Genomic DNA, 6,000 nt, shown 5'->3' on the forward strand with positions numbered 1-6,000 from the left:
GAGGTTAAAACAGCGAAAAAAGTGAGGAAAAAAAACTGAGGTGAATAATGCTTTGTGACCGATCAGTTTTTGTTCACATTCGAGATGCGAAAATATTGTCTGATTTATGAAAAAGATTGTGTAGTAGATACATATGAATATAAAGCAGGAATCGCTCTGTATCTACAATTCCATTCGATTCGTTTGATGGATTGTGAATCGACCCAAGAGTACGTACGGAAATTTATGGACACAGCACGGCGATTCCAAATTTTTGATTGGGAGTAGGTAGCGTTAATGCACGGGTTTACCAGAACGTTATCATCTAGAGACTTGCTATAGTGTTATAGAAAGTCTCTGTTATCATCCGATGATAATGGCCATCGAACATTCGGGCATAAAAAGCACCGCGGAAGAAATTAATACAAAATTACTCAATGATTTGAATTGTCAAAGTTACTGATCTGCCACATCAAAAATACGCTGAAATCATGTGATCGGTACATCAGAGACTTTTTTTAACTTGTTTATTTACATCGTCACCTTAGAATATTACAATTAAATTAAATTTCTTGCAAGTGGCGGCGGCGTACCGTAGCTCTGTGTTTGTTTTTGATGACTAATGGCCGGTTTTCCGGCAATAGCTGGTCATACAAAGAGAGGTTGACCCGCCGGTTTTGGAATGGCGCAGTTTAAACGTACAGATTTGTTTGTAAGTTAGGGGGTAAGCACGCACTAGATTCAACCAGGACAGGGTTGTCTGTCAGTGACGCTTCAAACTGACCTATTTATCTCTCCCAGTTTAAAACGGCCGATCAACCTCTCCTGTGTCTGACCAGCTAATGCTGAAACCCATTTTAAAATGGCAAACGAAAGCGGGTACAAACAGCTCTTTGCGTTTCGGTCACTGATTCACTATGTTTAAAGAACGCTTCAATGACGTATCCACGTTGCTATCAGACCAAGGCATATTGTCGACTAACAAATACTCTTCTTTTAGCAGTGATTCATTTTAGCCCAGGCACTTTAGACAAAAAAATGCCCTAAATTAGACAAAATTAGTAACTAGCTGATTTTTGGTGGGGTGTTAGTAAGTTAGTAATAAGGTAAGTATTTTCTGAAAATTCCCCTTACTTCCCCCGCTTGCTTCACCCGGTACAGCGATAGAAAGAGATGAATAAGTAATGAAATGGCACCGATTTTGGTGGTCGTGGTCTTAAATTATTCAAAATGACAGTGGTTGTGCTAAATAATAACCACTGCATAATCCATAACATTTTGAGGTGTTTTATTTGTAATTTTATGTAAATTTTAGCAATTTTTTAACCACAAATCCATGCAGCATAATTCTCTATAGCTTCCTCTAACACTGACTTTGTTGTTTTCCTCATGTAACGCCCGTCAAACAACGATGGTGCGGCTTCGGAGCGAGCTCATACGAGATATTCCTTATGGTCCTCTGGACATTTCGACATGCAAGTGATTCTCATAAAAAGCTGATAAGGGTCTACTCGTGTCTCCCTGCGTCTGATTTTTAATGTGCCGTTTACGACGCGATGTTCAATAGTTTACCTCGGTTTTACCTCCCGCACGTTACTTATACCTAAGGGAGATATTTCAGTGGGGTCAAAAATGACCCCTCACTCCTTTGACGGAAATACACGTTTTGAAGCACCAGGATCCAGGAATCAAACATCAAACAAAATCTCAATTATGTCGGGCTGTCGCTCTGTCGGTCCGTCTGTAGGTACTCTCATTAGCGGCTAAACGGCTGAACCGATTGGACTCAAATTTGGTGCACATATTCTTAGAAATAAATTGGTAGAATTGCGCATACGCAGGTGTGCGGGTGGTATCTATGCTAGACATTGCAATTTTTTTATGTTTCATTGTAACGTCACAAACGTATCAAACATTTTAAAGAAAAAGTTTAAAATGCCATGAATTGTTGTAGTGGTTATTCTTTAGCATAACCACTACTATTCTGAACAATTTAAGTCCGCAACCACCAAAACTGTGCCGGAGATGGAGCGCAATAGCGATATTATTGTATTCGCGTCACTTAAGTCTTTTTTATCCCTCTACCGGTTGAAGCAAGCGGAGGAAGTGAGGGGAACTTTCAGAAAATACTTACCTTATCACACTCTAACAACTCACCAAAACTCAGCTAGTTACTAATTTTGTCTATTTTTTAACCTAAAGTACCTGGGCTATTTGGCATTTAGTTGATTTTATGTATGATATAATAAAGATAATAAAGATTATTAAGTTATTATTTATCCCTTTACCCTGATCTTCGAGGTCAGAAGAGGATTATTAACCGACGAGCAGCCGAGGCATATAAATATAATTATACAATAAGAACCACAACCAATTTCATCAGTCAGTAAGACAGACAGACACATGAAGGAAAAAAGAGGATATAAGCGCTTGCTATCTTAGTAGATTGCGATAAAAATATTACAAAACCAGTTTGTGGTCAATTCCATGTAAGAGAAACAGCAGGTTTTGGATGCACGCGCACGCATTTATCTTAAAACGCAGAGCAACACGTGATTGGTAGAAAGAAATGTATAGAAGTTAAACTGGATAAATTTTCGACAAGTTTATTTTTAATTGTTTTCTCTGACGACTGCAGTCCAGACATACTTTTCATTGAGTCTTTTTCGATTTCAAAAAAAGAATTGTATTGATCTTGAGGTAGCTTATAGCTCTGGCACTGGATTTTGTTGAAATTTTAACCACATACACTTCTAGTAAAAGCAAACTATGGGGTATATAGTAAAAATCAGATGCGCAAACTGCGCAATGTTAACTTTTTTATTAATGGAGATATTTTATTGAAATATTAACGATAAATTCTTGTATTAAAAGCAAACGTATCGCATATTGTGAACATGAGGTTAAGATCGCATGCGCAGAATGCGCAATACCAACTGTCTTATTTATCGATATATCTTTTCGAAATTTGAATCACAGACGCTTCTGTTAAAGGCAAACATATCTCATATTGTAAACATTAGATGTGCGCATGCGCACTCTATCCGCATTTTGCGCAGCGCCAAATTTCTTACTTATGACTAAATTTCTTTGAAATTATAACCATAGATGCTTCTAGAGCAAAGAAAAACATATCACTACTAAAAATCGAAAATTGCAAATATCATTATAGCACACGCGCAAGGGAATATGGTAGCCCCCGACAAAATTTTACTGATGGTGGAGTCAAAACTTCAAACACGAATTGCGGGTGTACGGCTAGTGGGAAGCGGGTACCGTCAAAGTAAATGTGGTAGCCTTCGACAAGATCTTATTGATGGTGGAGTGAACATAAAAAATACAAAAATGCGCCGAAGCCCTCTCTTCGATCTCACACGAGGACTGATAATATTTTGTATTAGTCATATTAAGTGTGCAAGTTCGTGTTCAAGTATACTAGTACAGTTTAAGTCACGTCTTAAGATTATAAAATGAATGCCTTTCAAACATAGCCAAGAAGTATCAAAACTCGTCACTTGACTTGATGAATGACTAAATTTTTGAATAATGCAATATCCTCTTATTGTTATAGTAAATCCTTGAGTAAATCGCTACTGGCCAATTTTGTTGTACCTCTTAGTTTGATTATAGTCGTATAAATTGTACACTGAGCCCATTGCACTATTATATAAGAATTAAGAACCTCACAAGGTAACAGAAAACAGTAGAGGGTTGTTATAAAAACACGCGTAGTCTTAGCAATGTGCCCTAAATTACTGAATTCATTATGTTATGCGTCAATTTAGACTTCTATCGTTGAGTGAAGAAATCCAGATCACTCAACGCTTCTATCCTTAGTAAAGAGTTTCTTGTGATCGATTTTAAGCAGTGTGTTAGAAAATAGAGAAATGTTACAAGCCCTCGATTAAAACATGTATGGACACGAGGAAGAACTAAAATTTTCAATAGTCTGCCAATTACCATTAAAACGACCAGCAACATCCATACGTTCAAATGTAATCTAGTCAATTTTCTTTTAGATAAAATGTGCACCTCGGTAAGTAGCAAACCGTTAATTGTATTTCTGTGCTTATTGTTTCATTGTTTTATTGTATGTTTGTACTCACATTATTTGACTTCGTCCTATACATTTTTATGTCGTAACAGGATTAAATAAACATTATTATTAACGACTTATAGCATGAATATTTTACTTGAAGTGTAGGATTGAAAATTTGGATTAGAAGTCTACGTGGAGGTTAAAATTATGCATGTCAGAACGGTCCGTAGATTACCGTTTAGCATATCCCTTGATTCAATAATTACGTAAACTTGAATTAATCCAGTCACGAATCCAGTTATGGGTAGATGCAAAAATGCCTACAATCGATCTATAACGTTATTTTGTGCTATTAAAACTCTTCCTTTGTGTCAAATTGTTGTGAATTTCAAATTAGGTAATTAACAGAGGTTACTCAACTATTTTTTTACAAGAAGTATCTGTGGATAATTGGGTGCAAAATAATTAAATTTATATATTTTAGCCATTTGGTCCCAGTTTTGACATATTTAAAGATAAAGATAGTTTCACTAGCTAAGTTTGCATAGTCGGAAATAGCAGGATTTTTATGAATATAATCTTTAATAACTCCTTTACAAAAAGTTTAGAAGAAGTTTCATATCCAATAATTTTGTTTTAAAACTGAAACACACTAAAAAGTTAGGACCATATTTTAGTGCATGATACATTAACGGTTTTTTTCATATTTAAAAAGGCATTGTGTACCTATTTGATTGCACACAACACCGTTTTTATTAATCATCAATTATAATGCAATAAAGAAAGTTGGTTCGCTATGTTATATAACTATAAAAAATTGACCTTAAAATGTTAGACGCTGGCGTAAGCCGTTTATTGTAAAAATCCTCATTGAGGATTCGATATGATCAGGTAAACGTTTGTGTTTACTCTGACCGGTTATTGTATGGTACAGCTATTTAAACAGAATTACGTAATGTTTTTTAGGAACAAAATCAGTAAAGAAGTACTGTATATTTGAGTAATTTATTAACTTTAAGCCCTGGATACGTTTTCTCGAAGATGGTTACGTTATAAATAATACAGCTTTAGGCGTACGGACAGAATGATTAAGTAACTGGAACCAATGAATTTAATGAACAAAAAAAGTTGACCAAGACAGATCACCAGTGAACTAGGTCATTTGGTGTACCAAAAAACAAACGCAATGTGGATATAAATCAGACCTAACGTAATTGGCAGTACATCTACTGGAAATGCTCCGTAATAATAAATTCTACCGTCCATCTTGAGTCAATTACCCATAGGTGAGTGAGGGGATGTTTTTTGAGTTTATTCGAGTAAAATTGTTTTTGCCAATTAAAGACTGCGCTTGATGGCAACATCTATCTACTTTGGTTCATTAAACACGGAACCATGTATTCATTATCACGTTAGATAAGTGCAACAAATACGTTTTATGAAAATTTTTCATAACCACGCTAATCTGTAGGTACTAAGTAAGAAGCAACCACCATATAAAGGTACTCACAGTTTTATTGAACTAATTTTTTGCTAATGTGAAGATCAATACTTCAGGTCAGGTACTTCTTCGCGGCGCGAAGTCAATGGCACAACTGCTACACGACGGTCAGGTGTTCGACCTTGACCGCTGGACCGTGGAAGATGCAACCGAATAGATTTGTACACACCTCTTCTATTGCAGAAAATAACATGAATAATTTCAGTACGTGGACGATCACGCATATTAATGGATTGAGTACTTTCTTCTAAAATTGCATTTTGTTATGTTCAGGAGAAAATATATTTTGTTATCATTCCATTGATGAGAGGAACTAACGCAAAGGTGTCGAAATTGCACTAATTTGTGGTTCATCGTTTGCCAATTTCGCTTTCGTGCAAACGTAAACGTTCATTCATGATCACCAGACAAAAGGTTGTTTGGTACGCACAATGATAATTTGTGTACGATTTGCTGATTAGTGTTCTTAAAACACGATTAA

The 6,000-nt window shown here is 35.9% G+C and overlaps 1 protein-coding gene across 4 annotated transcripts in view; it reads right to left on the minus strand.

Annotated features, from left to right (window-relative positions):
• The window catches only part of LOC116165931 (serine-rich adhesin for platelets), a 30,319-nt gene extending 24,725 nt beyond the window's left edge, over nt 1–5,594 (minus strand). For 3 of the 4 annotated variants that reach the window (XM_031480699.1, XM_031480700.1, XM_031480698.1), the window contains exon 1: nt 5,529–5,593. The gene's annotated coding sequence lies outside the window, so the exon portion shown is untranslated. Of the gene's footprint in view, nt 1–5,528 lie in introns of all 4 variants that reach the window. The other variant, XM_031480701.1, reaches the window with a different exon arrangement.
• Nucleotides 5,595–6,000: the final 406 nt, after the last annotated feature.

The sequence above is a fragment of the Photinus pyralis genome, unplaced genomic scaffold (genome assembly GCF_008802855.1).
Source record: "Photinus pyralis isolate 1611_PpyrPB1 unplaced genomic scaffold, Ppyr1.3 Ppyr1.4_LG3a, whole genome shotgun sequence".
NCBI lineage: Eukaryota > Metazoa > Arthropoda > Insecta > Coleoptera > Lampyridae > Photinus > Photinus pyralis.